We start from the raw sequence: 17,247 nt of genomic DNA, 5'->3' as shown, positions 1-17,247 counted from the left end.
GCAATCTCAAAAGCGACAGAATGATCTCTGTTCATTTCCTAGGCAAACCATTCAATATCACGGTAATCCAAGTCTATGCCCTGACCAATAATGCTGAAGAAGCTAAAGTTGGTGGCTCAGGGGTTAAAGCGTCTGCTTCCAATGCAGGAAACCCAGATTTGATCCCTGGGTTGGGAAGATCCTCTGGAGAAGGAAATGGTAACCCACTCCAGTATTCTTTCCTGGAGAATCCCATGGACAGAGAAGTCTGGTAGGCTAGAGTCCACAGGGTCACAAAGAGTCGGACGTGACTGAGCAACTTCACTATACTATACTATATGAAGACCTACAAGACCTTCTAGAACTAACATCCAAAAAAGATGTACATAGGGGACTGGAATGCAAAAGTAGGAAGTCAAGGAACATCTGGAGTAACAGGCAAATTTGGCCTTGGAATAAGGAATGAAGCAGGGCAAAAGCTAATAGAGTTCTGCCAAGAGAATGCACTGGTCATAGCAAACACCCTCTTCCAACAACACAAGAGAAGACTCTACACATGGACATGACCAGATGGTCAACACCTAAATCAGATTCATTATATCTTTGCAGCCAAAGATGGAGAAGCTCTATACAGTCAGCAAAAACAAGACTGGGAACTGACTGTGACTCAGATCATGAACTCCTTATTGCCAAATTCAGACTTAAATTGAAGAAAGTGGAGAAAACCACTAGACCATTCAGATATGACCTAAATCAAATCCCTTATGAATATACAGTGGAAGTGAGAAATAGATTAAAGGGACTAGATCTGATAGACAGACTGCCTGATGAACTATGGACAGAGGTTCATGACACTGTACAGGAGACAGGGATCAAGACCATCCCCAAGAAAAAGAAATGCAAAAAAGCAAAATGGCTGTCTGAGGAGGCCTTACAAATAGCTGTGAAAAGAAGGGAAGTGAAAAGCAAAGGAGAAAAGGAAAGATATACCCATTTGAATGCAGAGTTCCAAAGAATAGCAAGGAGGGATAAGAAAGCCTTCCTCTGCGATCAATGCATAGAAATAGAAGTTTGAGATTAATAGGTATTAAATTTTCTTTGAATATTTGATAGAGTTCACCAAAGTATCAACTGATATAGGGATTTTGTTTGCAGATTTGTCTCTTCATGGTTCAGTCTTGGAGATTGTATGTTCCTAAGAATTTATCCATTTTCCTAAGTCATCCAATTTGTCAACATATAATTACTCATTATATATATATAATCTGGAGAAGGCAATGGCAACCCACTCCAGTACTCTTGCTTGGAAAATCCCATGGACAGAGGAGACTGGTAGGCAGCAGTCCATGGGGTCGAGAAGAGCCGGACACAACTGAGCGACTTCACTTTCACTTTTAACTTTCATGCATTGGAGAAGGAAATGGCAACCCACTCCAGTGTTCTTGCCTGGAGAATCCCATGGACGGGGGATCCTGGTGGGCTGCCTTCTATGGGGTCACACAGAGTTGGACATGACTGAAGTGACTTAGCAGCAGCAGCAGCAGCAGCAATGAACATTGGGGTACATGTGTCTCTTTCCCTTCTGGTTTCCTTGGTGTGTATGCCCAGTAGTGGGATTGCTGGGTCATAAGGCAGTCCTATTTCCAGTTTTTTAAGGAATCTCAACACTGTTCTCCATAGTGGCTGTACTAGTTTACATCCCCACCAACAGTGTAAGAGGGTTCCCTTTTCTCCATACCCTCTCCAGCATTTATTGCTTGTAGAATTCTGCATAGCAGCCATTCTGACGGGCGTGAAATGGTACCTCATTGTGGTTTTGATTTGCATTTCTCTGATAATGAGTGATGTTGAGCAACTTTTCATGTGTTTGTTAGCCATATGTATGTCTTCTTTGGAGAAATGTCTGTTTAGTTCTTTGGACCATTTTTTGATTGGGTCGTTTATTTTTCTGGAATAGAGCTTCATGAGTTGCTTGTATAGTTTTGAGATTAATTCTTTGTCAGTTGCTTCACTTGCTATTATTTTCTCCAATTCTGAAGGCTGTCTTTTCACCTTGCTTATAGTTTCCTTTGTTGTGCAGAAGCTTTTAAGTTTAATTAGGTCCCATTTGTTTATTTTTGCTTTTATTTCCAATATTCTGGGAGAAGGGTCATAGAGGATCCTGCTGTGATTTATGTCAGAGTGTTTTGCCTATGTTCTCCTCTAGGAGTTTTATAGTTTCTGGTCTTACATTTAGATCTTTAATCCATTTTGAGTTTATTTTTGTGTAAGGTGTTAGAAAGTGTTCTAGTTTCATTCTTTTACAAGTGGTTGACCAGTTTTCAACTGGTTCCAAATACGAAAAGGAGTTCATCAAGGCTGTATTGTCACCTGCTTATTTAACTTATATGCAGAGTACATCATGAGAAACGCTGGGCTGGAAGAAGCACAAGCTGGACTCTAGATTGACGGGAGAAATATCAATAACCTCAGATATGCAGATGACACCACCCTTATGGCAGAAAGTGAAGAGGAACTAAAAAGCCTCTTGATGAAAGTAAAAGAGGAGAGTGAAAAGTTGGCTTAAAGCTCAACATTCAGAAAACGAAGATCATGGCATCCGGTCCCATCACTTCATGGGAAATAGATGGCTAAACAGTGGAAACAGTGTCAGACTTTATTTTTTTGGGCTCCAAAATCACTGCAGATGGTGACTGCAGCCATGAAATTAAAAGACGCTTACTCCTTGAAAGAAAAGTTATGACCAACCTAGATAGCATATTCAAAAGCAGAGACATTACTTTGCCAACAAAGGTCCCTCTAGTCAAGGCTATGGTTTTTCCAGTGGTCATGTATGGATGCAAGAGTTGAACTGTGAAGAAAGCTGAGCGCCGAAGAATTGATGGATTTGAACTGTGGTGTTGGAGAAGACTCTTGAGAGTCCCTTGGACTGCAAGGAGATCCAACCAGTCCATTCTAAAGGAGATCAGCCCTGGGTGTTCTTTGGAAGGAATGATGCTAAAGCTGAAACTCCAGTACTTTGGCCACCTCAGGTGAAGAGTTGACTCATTGGAAAAGACTCTGATGCTGGGAGGGATTGAAGGCAGGAGGAGAAGGGGACGACAGAGGATGAAATGGCTGGATGGCATCACTGACTCGATGGACGTTTGAGTGAACTCCGGGAGTTGGTGATAGACAGGGAGGCCTGCCATGCTGTGATTCATGGGGTCGCAAAGAGTCGGACATGACTGAGCGACTGAACTGAACTGAACTGACCAGTTTTCCCAGCACCACTTGTTAAAGAGATTGTCTTTTCTGCATTGTATATTCTTGCCTCCTTTGTCAAAGATAAGGTGTCCATAGGTGCGTGGATTTATCTCTGGGCTTTCTATTTTGTTACATTGATCTATATTTCTGTCTTTGTGCCAGTACCATACTGTCTTGATGACTGTGGCTTTGTAGTAGAGCCTGAAGTCAGGCAGATTGATTCCTCCAGTTCCATTCTTCTTTCTCAAGATTGCTTTGGCTATTCGAGGTTTTTTGTATTTCCATACAAATTGTGAAATTATTTGTTCATGCTCTGTGAAAAATACTCTTGGTAGCCTGATAGGGATTGCATTGCAACTAAAAGGATAAAATACTTAGGGATATATCTACCTAAAGAAACAGAAGACCTATATATAGAAAACTATAAAACACTGGTGATAGAAATCAAAGAGGACACTAATAGATGGAGAAATATACCATGTTCATGGATCGGAAGAATCAATATAGTGAAAACGAGTACACTACCCAAAGTAATCTATAGATTCAATGCAATCCCTATCAAGCTACCAACAGTATTTTTCACAGAGCTAGAACAAATAATTTATTGATCTTTTCTTTTCTTTTTGTCTCTATTTCATTTATTCCCACTCTGCTCTTTATTATTTCCTTCCTTCAACTAACTTTGGGTTTGATTTTTTTTTTTCACTAGTTTCTTTAGAGGTAAACTTAGGTTGTTTATTGGAGAATGTTCTTGCTTCTGAAGATGGGCCTGAACTGCTATCCCTCTTAGAACTGGTTTTACTGTATCATGTTGATTTTGGAACATTGTATTTCTATTTTTTATTTGTCTCCAGTTATCTTTGTCCTTTGATTTCTTCATTTGCCTGTTGATTTTTCAGCAACATCTTGAATAATCTTCACATATTTGTGATTTCTCTGTTTTTCTTCTTGTAACTGGGGTGTCCCTGTGTGACATACTGGAGCTTTAGATGAGTGTATGAGCTCTGTTTGGGGGATACGGTGAGCTGTGGCAAGACCAAGAAGTGCACAGGGATGGTGTCTCCTGCCTAAGTGACTTGAGAGCACCTCTCTAAGCTCTAGGCATGCAGCAACCCTGAAGCCTGTTGCTCAGGTTGAAGCCTCAGGACAAGGAAACGGGCCTTTCTCACGGGAAGACTGGGGTTGTGTGTTTCAGCCTACTGTTGTGCAGGGCCTTAGGCTTGAGAGCCTGCCCAGAATTATCTATCTGATTGTCACAGTCCCATGAGGCCCAAGAAAGCAAGCTTCGGTGGCTACCAGGGCTGGGCGGTCCGGAGTCTCGTCACCTTTTGTACACCCGCTGTGGGCTGTGTGATCTCCTGGCTTTAGCAAGGCTGCAGGAGTGCTGAGGCCAGGACACGTGGGATGGCCACTGGAGAGCAGGCAAGCCTGGAGCCTTAGCAGGGCTGGGAGAGAGTGCTGGGGTGTGGGTGTCTGTGGCAATCACGATTCAGCAGCACGTTGAGGGTGGCGAAGAGTGTTGGGAGCAGAGCAAGCCTGCAGCTTTGTTGAGGCTGTGTCCCCATCTTTGTCTGCACAAGTGAGGGACAAGAAGAATGCAAGAACGGCACTCAGCCATGCCTCCATCCCCAGGAAAGGCCTGAGTTGTCCCTGTCCCCAGCAGATGCTTTAAAATGAGCAAATAAACCCCCTTTCACATGTGGTCCAGGCACCTCTCTAAATGTCGCCTTTATGCTGAGTGTGAGGATGAATGAGGTTACTCAGGAGTCTTTCAGATAGAGTGTCTGAGGATCCCTACAGCCCATGGGTTCCCAGGACATAAGCCCCATTGCTTTCTAAAGCCAAATGTTTTGGGAGCCTGTCTCTTCAGTGCAGGTCCCAAGGGTTGGAATGCTCATGGTCAGCACAAACCCTTTACTTCTCATGGAGCAGCGTCAGACCCACGAGGTCCTTCCTTACTGTGTGTCCTTGCTGGAAGTGGGGTTTTTGGCAAGATCACATCTCTTCCTCTCTTACCCTTCTTGATGGATCCCTTTTATCCCAGAGGAACTATTGTGGAGGAGCTGCTCTGCTAATTATCAGTTCTTTTTAGCAGTAATTATGCCATAGGTAGACACCAGTTTGGTGTGTCTGTGGGACAGTGAGTTCAGGATCTTCTTAAACCCCCATCTTGGACCCCCTCTGGTCCAAGAGGCATTTGTAAAGGACAGAGTAGGTAGGGGAAGGGGGTTGAAGAAGCAGTACAGGTTTTTGGTTAACTGCTTCTCATGCTAGAAATAATTTCTTGTGATCTGTTTTATGAACCTGGCAACAACACTTATGAAGTGCAGATTAAAAAAAAAAATACATGGCAAGCTTGCTGTAGAAGATGCTAAAGATATACCATTAATGACATAAGGGCATGTGAGCATGTATGTGTGTATAATGTAGTGTAATGGAGTAATCCTTCTCAAAAGTGTTTAATGACAGAATAAAAGAAGTATCTAAGACATAAGGGATTTTCTCAGGTATTGAGCCATTCTGCCTACCAGCTGATAAAGAAACTACATGTGATTTTTATGAAAGATAAAATTTAACCATAGAAAGTGAAATGGGAACATTTTCTGATGCCATTAATAATTGAGTGAAATTGCTTCTGTGAAGCTGAATTTTATTTTCCAAGGGATGAAGAAGAAATGTAGATATTCAAAGCTGGCTCACTGTTGCAGTCAGAAGTACAGCTGGAATGAGGCAGCCCCAAAGGAAACCTCTAGTGAGAGGTTTGCTTCATTCCTTTCTAGGGTGCCTTTTAGACACTCAAGGACTGTGACTTTGCAAGACAACCTAGCATGCATTTGAGTGTGCAAGATGTATGGCATATCCAGATGACTGTGCCATCAGTATAGCTCCCAGTCATGGTGAAAATCTTTTGCATAAAGGCTTCAAGTGACTGTCTACAGATTGCCTTCCCTGTTGCTTGGAAGCTCTTATTTACTGTTTATCAAACCACAGCAAAAGAAAACAGGACACCACCTTCTACATAGATCTTGTTTGTTGTTGTTGTCTAGCTGCTCAGTTGTGTCTGACTCTTCTGCGACCCCATGGACTATAGCTCGCCAGGCTCCTCAGTCCATGGGATTTCCCAGGCAAGAATACTGGAGTGAGTTGCCATTTCCTTCTCCAGGGGATCTTCCTCACCCAGGGATGAGACTCGTGTCTTCTGCAATGGCAGGCACATTCCTTCCCATTGAGTCCCGCTTCATTTCCCCATGAAAACGTACCTTCTTACTCCAAAGAATGCATTCTTTAAAATTCTGCTGAAAATCCTGCTATTCTATAAACTCCATACAAGTTCTTTGCACTTACTGTAGCATCCCTTTAGGACTCATTCATTTACAAAGCGTTCTGAAGCACTTTCTATATACAAGGCAAAAAAATGGGATTGGAATCACAGTGATGGACAAGTTGTCCTCTCTCCTCTCAAGAAGTGGGCAACCCAACAGGACAGACAGATAATATACTGTGGTATGTGCAGCAAACAGAGGAGACCCCAGGGGATTCCCAGTGGGAAGCTAACATGGATGTTTCCTGGAAGAAACTCATCGTGTCTCGGATGAGTCTCAGAAGATGAGCAGAAGTTTGCCAGGCTGGGCCTCCAAGGCCTGGAGGTCAATGGCAAGCCTGGAAACAGGAAGATAGACATTCCACATTGTAACTTCTTGCACCATGTTCATAAGAATCTGTCTTCTCCCTGCCTTCAGACTGACTCCCCCTTCATACCACAGGCAGACCATGAACATCTAAGTTGAATGAGATAACGAACCTACTGCAAAGTGGTAGAAAATGGCTTCTAAACGTATTCTCACTATCAAAACCTGACTTACTGTTTGTTTTCCTGAAGGATCATTAAAGTGCTCTTTAAATGAATATTCAGATCTTGCTGCTTTCTACTTTATTACGGTTGTCTCTAGGATAGCAGAGGTGACTGAAGCCAGAAAGAGGACTCCACGAAGAAGTGAGAGATGGTCATGGAATAAAGCCAGGGTCCCCAGACTTCCTACTAAAAGCCCTCTGGTGCTGACAGTAACTTCTTATGGAGAGGAGCCTGGGCAGGGGCACTGCGGGCAGAGGAAAAGCCCAGCAGCAGCTTCATCACTTCCTCCATAGTCTAGCGTCTCTGTAATCACCCCAAGCTGGGGTGGCTTGGGTCACTGGTTCGGAACTCAGTAGGGCTTTGTGATCTCCTGAGGGATCACGCTCTACTGATTTAAGAACCCTGAACAAACCCCCCTAACTTCTTTAAGCATCATCACAAGTAAAGATAGGCTTTGTTTCCTGGGTAAAATATGATTTGAGGGACACATGATATGATTTTTTTAAGTAATATGCTCTCAAAGTCTATATTTCCATTTAAGCAACTGGATCATCACCAAAACTGCAACATTAACATGAGTGGTAAAAAGTATGTATATCATCTTTTATATACATCTCTGCCTCTACATCAGTTTCCACATCGCCGGCACATTTATATCAGATCTCAGAAGCCCACTGAAAGTTAGCAAGAGAAGAAGTGTGAAAAGACAGAAATAGTACCCAATCCTTGCAGAATGTCTTATTTGGTGGAGTGGGGAAGCTGAGGAGAAGAAAGAAAAGTACTATTCTTTTTTTTTTTTTTTTCCTGTGTAACCGCATTGCTTTTTCGAGTTATTTCCCACCATTCACTTGGTTGTGACCTCACAGCTGCTTTTGACAGATGGAAAAACACAGACAGGCAGCAGCCAATCGAGTGCCGCCCAAGCTGGTTTCCCTCGCGCCGGTACCCCAGGCGCAGTCCTCACCGGCGGCTGCCAAAGCCTCTTGCTTTCTTCACAATGAACAGAAATCTCCGCTGGCATGTTAGAATAGCCAACATATTCCTCACTCTGGCTTTGGAAACCATGTCAGAAGCCTGGGGGGAAAAGCTGCAGGAAAAGTCCTGCGTTCCAGTGCCCTCGAGGATCTGGTGGGGTTGGACAGGGGACAGCGCTGCTGAAGGACGGCATCCTCTGGTCCAGCTTGCAGGACCACCAGGGCCCGTCACACACACCTCGTCCCAAATCTGCGATCAGCTTCCTAAGCATGTGCATCCCGGAAACCGGCAGACACTACACAAGAGTGCTGTCAGCCCGCCCCACCCCTAGAAGGGCTCGTGAACGCTGATCTGCACTCTTTCCTAAGAGCACCAAATTCGATTTTTTAAAGATTGAAATCTATTTGATTTACAATGTTCTGTTTCAGGTTTATATGTTTTAGGTGTATATGTCGGATGTATATGTTTCAGGTGTGTGTGTATATATATATATATATATGTACTTTTTCAGATTCTTTTCAGTTATAGGTTATTACAAGATGCTCAGTATAGCTCCCTGTGCACATAAGGACCTTGTTAGTAATCTGTTTTATATACAGTATTGTGTATCTGCTAACCCCAAAATGCTAATTTATCTCTCCCCTACTCATTTCCCTTTTGGTAATCATAAATTTGATTTCTATGCTTGTGAGTCTATTTCTGTTTGGGGTATAAATTCCTTTGTATCTCTTTTTAGATTCCACATATAAGTGACATCATTTGATATTTTTTTCTCTGACTTATTTCACTTAGTATGATAATCTCTAGGCTCATCCATGTTGCTGCCCCTGGCACTTTTTCACTCTTTTTTATGGCTGAGTAGAGTCCCTTGTACTGCAAGGAGATCCAACCAGTCCATTCTGAAGGAGATCAGCCCTGGGATTTCTTTGGAAGGAATGGTGCTAAAGCTGAAACTCCAGTACTTTGGCCACCTCATGCGAAGAGCTGACTCATTGGAAAAGACTCTGATGCTGGGAGGGAACTGGGGGCAGGAGGAGAAGGGGATGACAGAGGATGAGATGGCTGGATGGCATCACTGATTCGATGGACGTGAGTCCGAGTGAACTCCAGGAGTTGGTGATGGACAGGGAGGCCTGGCGTGCTGTGATTCATGGGGTCGCAAAGAGTTGGACACGACTGAGCGACTGATCTGATCTGATCTGAATACTCCATTGTGTATACGTACTGCATCTACCACATAGTCTTTATCCATTCATCTGTCAATGGACACTTAGATTGCTTCCATGTGTAGGATATTGTGGATAGTGCATTTATAGAATATTGGGGGGGTGCATCTTTCTGAATTAGACTTTTCACCTTTTCTGTGTATATATACGCATGAGTGGGATTGCTGGCTCATATGACAATGCTATTTTAGTTTTTTTACGAAATCTCCATACTGTTTTCCATAGTGGCTGTACCAGTTTACATCCCCACCAGCAGTATGGGAGGGTTCCTTTTTCACCATACCAAATTTGATTGTTATTGATGGTGTATAAACCAAACAAATCTCCTTTGCTCCTGCTTCCAGCCCCAAGTCCGAGACCCCCTGCTCTAGGGGACAGACTGTCCTTGGCACTGTGCCAGAGTTGATTCCTAGCTGGTTCTCTCCTGCTTTCTCTTTCTTCCCTCTCTCGCTTCCCCTCACTCTGACTTCTGAGGAGGAGATCAGTGAAGTGGCCATAAAAAATATTGAAAAGGAAGCAGGGTAGAAGAGATATGACAACCTGCCAACAGGTGTGTGAGTAAGTCCAGGCTTGGAGTTACTTTCTCTCTGCTGAAACTCTTCAGCCCACCTCTCCTGTTAACACCTGTGAAATTGTTCAATAAAACAATCCCGCAAGCCCCGTTCCATCTCTCAAATGTGTAGTCTGTTACATTCCTTGTCAACGAGGCAGCGCATAATTCACTTCGAAGGCCATGTGAAATGTTTGTGAGGAACAAATTAAGATTTAGTTCAAACATTCTTGACGGTGTCTTGGTGTGCTAACCAGGCTTATGGATCTGTTTCATGGGAATGCACTTTACAACCCTGCATTTATGAGTTGTTTATCCAGTGAGTCTAGGTATATCCATTATGTTTTTGTCACTGTTGTACATATGAATGGAACGCAAGAAAATAATCACTGGGAAGAGCTATTTCAGATTTCTGCAAGTTTAAGTACTGCATTAAAAAAACTGAAATAATATGTATGTCCAGCACCAGACACTACATTTCATAAAATAATAGTAAGTATCACTCTTTTTAATCCTTTTCATGAAAGGATTTTCAGCCAACAGTGGAAAATGATAAATAAAACCTGTCCAAAAACAGGTTCTTAAATTAGGGTTCACAGATCCCAAGAAGGTCATGGGTAGAATGCAGGGTGGCTGTGAACTTGAATGTGAAAATAATTACAACATTGTCCTCACTCACTTCCAACTGAAATTGAGCATATCCTTCAATCATGAAGATAGGCAACAACCCGTAGTACTATTAGCAGTACCTGTCTCTTCATCACCAAAAGAAGTTATAGATATTTTCCTATCAAATTACAGTTGCTGCAGATATCTGAAAACATTGTTTATATCTCATCACTCCTTCAAAATTATGGTAATTATTAGATCTACTGATAGATTTTGTTTTTTAAAAGCATGTATATTATTATACCACATATTTGACTTTTACATATTTTGATAACTATAATTCCCTCTAATTGGTTTCCTTTGTAATTGCTATACATCTTCTTTAATGCATTTAAAAATATTAAGCTGAGAAGGGATCCACAGTCTACCAGATTGTCAAAGGGACAAGAAACATAGGACCAAAAAAACTTAAGACCCCTGTTTAAAAATTGGTCATATTTCGTTTTTTTGTTTATTCAACAACCAACAACATTACCTTTAATGCACTCTGGAATGCCCTAAGCAGTAGGGCTGTAAGAACAAACAAGACAAAACTCCCACTCTTAAGAATCTTAAATTCTAGAGAAGCAACCTAAATTATTTTTCCAAGTAGAGTAATTTCTTAAACACTCAGTGTCTAAAGCAACAACGGAAATTCACAAGTAGCATAGATCCTTGCTACTCAGAGTTTGGCGCCTTAAATAGAAACTTTGGCATTACCTGGGAATTTGTTAGAAATGCAGAATATCAGGTCGCATCTCAGAATCTGCGTTTCAGTAACATCCCAAGGAATTATATAGAGTTTGAGAAGTTCTGGCTTAGCTTTTAGACTGCACACTGCCATCCTTACTGCTTCCTTCTTCCTACTTGGCCTGAACATCTGAAACCCTGGGAATTAGGAGGCCACTGATAAAAATAAGTCTAGATCAAATTGGTTTCCCCAAGGGCTCAAGAGAAAGAAGGAGTGGCTCTTGAGAATTCTCTTTCAAACCACACAGAAGAGTAAAAATTCAGGCTGGAAAAAAAGTCATGACTGAAAATTTTCTTACAGTTTCTCATGCTGAGTTTGGTCATTCCTTTGTATGCAATAAAACAAGCTTATCCTGTTTAGTGATACCTCAATGGAGTGAAATTGGTTACACCATTCTTTCAGTCAAACCACTATTCATAGATTTCTATTCTCAACCATGTTATTTATACTCTGCCTAAAAGTAGGTTTCACAGTTATTTAGAATCATGTAGCACCAACAGCAATCTGAAAGAGTGAAACTCATTTGAATCTCCTAACATAATATCTGGGGAGAACCCCAACCTGTGAAAAATGAAAGGAGAAAAAAAATGTAAGTAAGGATATTAGAACCGAGTGGTTGCTTAAGAGCTGAAAATATATTGAGTTCTATGTCTGGTGGAAGTTTCTGAAATTCTATTTAACTGAAGTAAAGTGGTTTGATAACTAATGTTACTAATGACCTGGGAGCAGTATTTTCTTCTCACTGCAATCTCTGATCCTATCTTTTGTTTAAAAGTCTGATTTTTTTCATCACAGATTTTTGGCATTCCATTTTATTTTTTAAATTATTGCTTTAAAATATGACTCATCTTGATTAATGAGGCTTGGGGCACCCAAGGTCATGTCCCAACCCTACTGGACATACAAGGTCAGAGGTGAGGAAATAATTAGAATAAATTTCAGAAATAAAAAGTATTTATTTCCCATGTGATTGTCTTTAATCTTTCAATATTATCACTCAGAATAATTTTTAAAACAATCTTGATGTGTGTGTCTTGTTGAATTCATACACCAAGTATAATTAAGATCTGTTGTTGTCAGAACAGGTTACAGTCAAGGAACTCTTCCATTTAATTAATAAGTAAACTGAGGCCTGGATAATTAACTCATAGACTTATGGTTTCTCTAAACTGCTCCAGAGTAAAAATATTTACCCAAAATAACCCCACTGTAGTGTAAGAAGTCAAGTACTATGTTTGAACATGGAGTGAAAAGCTAGTGTCATCAAAGTTAATCATCAAGAAAGCTAAGGTTAATAAATGGCTGAGATGAATTGGAAAATTTGATCTTTACTTGGATTTAAATTAATGAAATTATATGGTATCATGGATAGCCCCTTGCTAGGGCATTTAATGTTAACTTTCATAAGAGTCTCACAGGGCATTGTTAAGAGGAACTCTCTCAATTGCCCGATGAAAAATTGACTTGTATCAGTATTTTTGCAAACATAGATAGCATTAGTCACTCAGTCATGTCTGACTCTTTGCAACCCCATGGACTGTAGCCCGGCAGGCTCCTTTGTCCATGGGATTCTCCAGGCAAGAATACTGGAGTTTGTAGCCATTCCCTTCTCCAGGAGATCTTCCTGACCTAGAGATAGAACCCAGGTCTCCCACATTGCAGGCAGATTCGTTACCATCTTAGCCATCGGGGAAGCCCATTTTTGCAAACAATTAGACATCAAATAGAAAAGGGTACATGATAGGAAGATAAAGTCAAATCATACCATCCCATAAAGCACAAACAACCCCAAACATCTCCAGTGGCAGATTACTGAAGAAAAATAATTTGGTGCCATAACAAATAATTTCTTGAAGACAGGAAATAAGCAAATAAACAGTGTGACCGCTCTACTAGCTATTGTACTCAGCTTTGTTTGAAGAAGGGGAGCCCAACTCAAGCTGGTTCAAGCTAAGGGGGGATTATTTTATGGATGAATAGGAAGCAATAAGAAGGATAGGATACGAGAGAAATGTGACTACTTCTAATTGCAATGAATTATATATGTGAAAAAAACATTGGATTTCAAAAAGTCAGTACAAGAAAAAGTGTAAAGTATTTCATTTTCATATTGATGACATGTTCCTATGATAATATTTTAGATATACTGGCTTATAAAATATATTATTCAAATGAAGTTCACCTATTTCTTCTAACTTCCCTTAATGTGACTACTTGCCAAGGTTAAATTACACATGAGGCTCCACTGGTGACTCATGTTAGATTTCTACCGGACAGCAAGGCTCTAGAGATACTGGTATTGAGATGTAAGTTAGGAAAGAGGATTGTAGAAAATGGGCAGGCAGCAGGGACTGAGAGTGGAGTAGTTTCCTTTCAAAGGAGGATGGGTCTGGCAAGGTCAACTTTAGTGCTGATTCTTTGAAGAGTAAGAGGGTCCAAGAAGGAAAGAGACCCTCTAGACAGGGCAAGTCTGAACTGGAGGACCTTTCCAAGAGACCCACTAGACATGGAAAGTCTAACTGGAGGACATTTCCTTTTTTTTCCTCTCTCTGTCTCCCTCCCTCCTGCTCCCTGTCTTCATCTCCATTTCCCTTCCTCCCTCCACTCCATCTTCCTTCCTCCCTTCTTCTCTCCTGTTTTGCTTTTCCTTTCCTTCTCCTGCTTCCTTCCTTCTTCCTTTCCTGTGTTCTTTTTTTTTTAAGAAAAGAAACATTGATTATCCTGAATGAGTCAAACAGGATCTCAGGTGATGATTAGCTATTAACTGTAGCACACTTTCCAGAAACAAACACAGTTTTAAAACCAAACACTGATTAAGAAAAAACCTGAAGTCGCTGTTTAGTCACCTGAGGAGGATTCCTTATTGTCTCCGAGCCACGGCAACGTCTCACTCGCTCTGGAGCGCCTGCCACCGGGGCCTTATGTGACTGTTCCTGCCGATCAGCTCCACGGACTTAGAGGCGCTTCTTAAAGTTCTGTGGAGATCATCGTTTATGTGTATGTCAAACAGATTGCATTTGTAACGTTTAACGCCCACAACAACAGTAATAAAACATGCTGGTGTGTGCTCTCTGTGTAAACACTTTCTTCTGAAGATAGAGCCAGGGAAATGTTTTAGGAACTTTGACATTTATGGCCGTATTTATAATCTTTTTTGGATCATTTCCTCACAGAGTCACATGTTTGTATATTTTAAATTCTCTGGAGGAATAAAAATGTTTAAACATAATATAATGATGTGATATGCATTTTATGAGACCTTGCTCACAATCTAGGCATAAGAAAAGAGAATTCTGTGGTCAATCCTGAAAAGGGTTTCCATAAATGCCGAATTTTCTAGATATGCACCACAAAGCTAAGGTGATTAGAAAGAGAAGGAGGAGGTGTATATTCAACTCTGACAGAAACTTTTTTTTTTTGCTTGGAACTAGACTACCCTGGGTTTTCCAGGTTGCACTAGTTGTAAAGAACCCACCTGCCATTGCAGGAGCCATAAGAGGTATGGGTTCAATCCCTTGTCAGGAAGATCTCCTGAAAAAGGGCATGGCAACCCACTCCAGTATTGTTGTCTTGAGAATTCTGTGGACACAGCAGCCTGGCCGGCTACAGTCCATGTGTTTCAAAGAGTTGGACATGACAGAATTTAGGATGCAGACAACCCTAAAAATTGAAAACCAGACATATATTCCCAGTTGGGAATATGCACTGGGGAGAATTCCTTGGGCAAATACATGCACTTTTTGTGTTTTCTGAGAAGATGAAGACCTAGCAATTTTATTGTTCCTCTATACTGACGCATTGTATGAATTTACCTACTGTTGAGTTTTTGAAACTTCCTATTCTATATAGCATAACAGCCCAAGAAATATCCATCCAGCCATAGAAACAAAACCTTAATTTTTATCCAAAGCAATGCAGTTAAGTTTTACTAAACACTTAATTTGGCGTATACCAAGTATCTTACATGTTTTAATTTATTAAACAGCCATAACAAGTCTAAACAGCCAAGTGACTGAGATGGTATTCAAGCCCAGGGGATGTGTCTGATCTAAAAGTGTTCTTACTCCAACACGCTGTCCTGGAAAGAGAGGACATAGAAATTTTCACATGTATCTTCAATTTTTTTTGACATTCCTCCTAAAGAGAATATTCTCCTGGAATCTGGACCAACCTTAGAGATTGGTTGACCAACAGAGCGTGGCAGAAGAGACTGCTGACTCCAGAGATTAGGACAAGGTAGGCCATTCCATGTCCTCCCCATTAATTTGAGACATTCATCTCTAGGGTCCTGAGCTGTTCCGTAGTAGACATGAGGCTGCCATGTGGTGAGGAGGCTAAGACTGCAGTTTGTAGAAGGATGGCTTACACAGCTAGACAGAAGATTTTAAACTGAGGGGTGGTGGTGGTTTAGTCGCTCAGTCGTGTCTGACTTTTGCGACCCCATGAACTGTAGCCTACCAGACTCCTCTGTCCATGGGATTCTCCAGGTAAGAGTACTGAAGTGGGTAGCCTATCCCTTCTCCAGGGAAACTTCCTGACCCAGGGATTGAACCCAGTTCTCCTGCATTGCAGGCAGATCCTGTACTGACTGAGCCACTAGGGAAGCCCAGCTGAGGGTTAGGGATATCCAATTAATACAAAGCTTTCTCTCTCATTATTGTTGAATTTTTAAAAGACCATTTCTGATGCAGGTTCAATTTAAAAATTTTTACACACAAGTAACTGTTATGTCTAGTACAGTATGTCTGACTTTGTCCTAAGGATTTCCATATGTATTGATGCACAAAATCGTCCCAACAGTCATGAAGTAGGTGTTGTAATTATCTCTAACTTTACATATGAAGAAACGGAGGCACAGAAAGGCTAAGCGCTTGCCCAGGATCCCTCAGCTCTTAGAATGGAGGTGTCAGGGTTTGAACTTGGGTTTTCTGGTTTCAGATTCTGTGTTTTTTACCACCTCTTTTACTGTCATGAACAAATTGTCGAATTAAAGAGGTTACTTAAAAAAAAAAAAAAGATGAACAAAAATAAACATTTCTCATCTCTGCTGGTTCTTTTCCAGTCCTCCCCTTGAATTTGGGGGACTCACAAATGCTTCAGCCAACAGAGCACAGCAGAAGTGATGCTGGCTGGCCGTGAAGGCTAGGTCATGAAAGATCTTGCACCTTCCTCTTTGTCCATGGGAACACTTGCTCCTGGATACGTAGGTCATTATAGGAAAAGTCCAACGACCCTGAAGCCTCTGTGCTGTGAAGAGCCCCAGCCCATGCAGACGTCACTGCAGCTGACAGTCCCAGAGGAGTAGCCTTGAAGTCGTCCTAACCTGGGCACTGACATGTAAGAAGTCTCCCGACAACAAGTCCCAGTCTTTTGAAATAAGACCATGGCTTCAGATATCGTAGCTCAGACACAAGCTGTCTCTGTTGTGTTCTGTCTACATTCACGATCCACGCAATCGGAGAGAATGAGAGAACAACTGCTGTTTTAGGTCCCTGAATGTGGATGGTTTGTTACCCAGGAAAGGATCATTGAGGTGATTTCTAGAGACAGCTTCTCCTAAACTTGACTCCTAGAAGTAAGTACTAAAAAATTTGCTGTTACATTTTCACTCCTTTTTCTATACTTGTAAACATTGTTCATATTCAGTTTTAAATACTAATGAGTGAGTGTGAAGTCACTCAGTCATGTCCGACTCTTGGTGACCCCATGGACTGTAGCCCACCAGGCTCCTCTGTCCATGGAATTTTTTAGGCAAGAGTACTGGAGTGGGTTGCCATTTCCTTCTCCAGGAGATCTTCCCAACCCAGGGATTGAACGTGGGTCTCCCGCATTGGATGGTAAAGGCAGATGCTTTACCATCTGAGCCACCATGGAAGCCCGTTTAAATATTAATAGGACCATTATATTTAAATGGTTCATACACTTATTTTCACACTTATTTATTCAAGAGATTTTTAATTGAGAACCTGTATGCCAAGAATTGATTAAGACGTTGGGATTCAAGATGAACAAAGTCTTA

Source organism: Bos javanicus, chromosome 1, assembly GCF_032452875.1.
Source record: "Bos javanicus breed banteng chromosome 1, ARS-OSU_banteng_1.0, whole genome shotgun sequence".
NCBI classification, from domain to species: Eukaryota; Metazoa; Chordata; class Mammalia; order Artiodactyla; family Bovidae; genus Bos; species Bos javanicus.
This window is presented reverse-complemented; position numbering follows the sequence as displayed.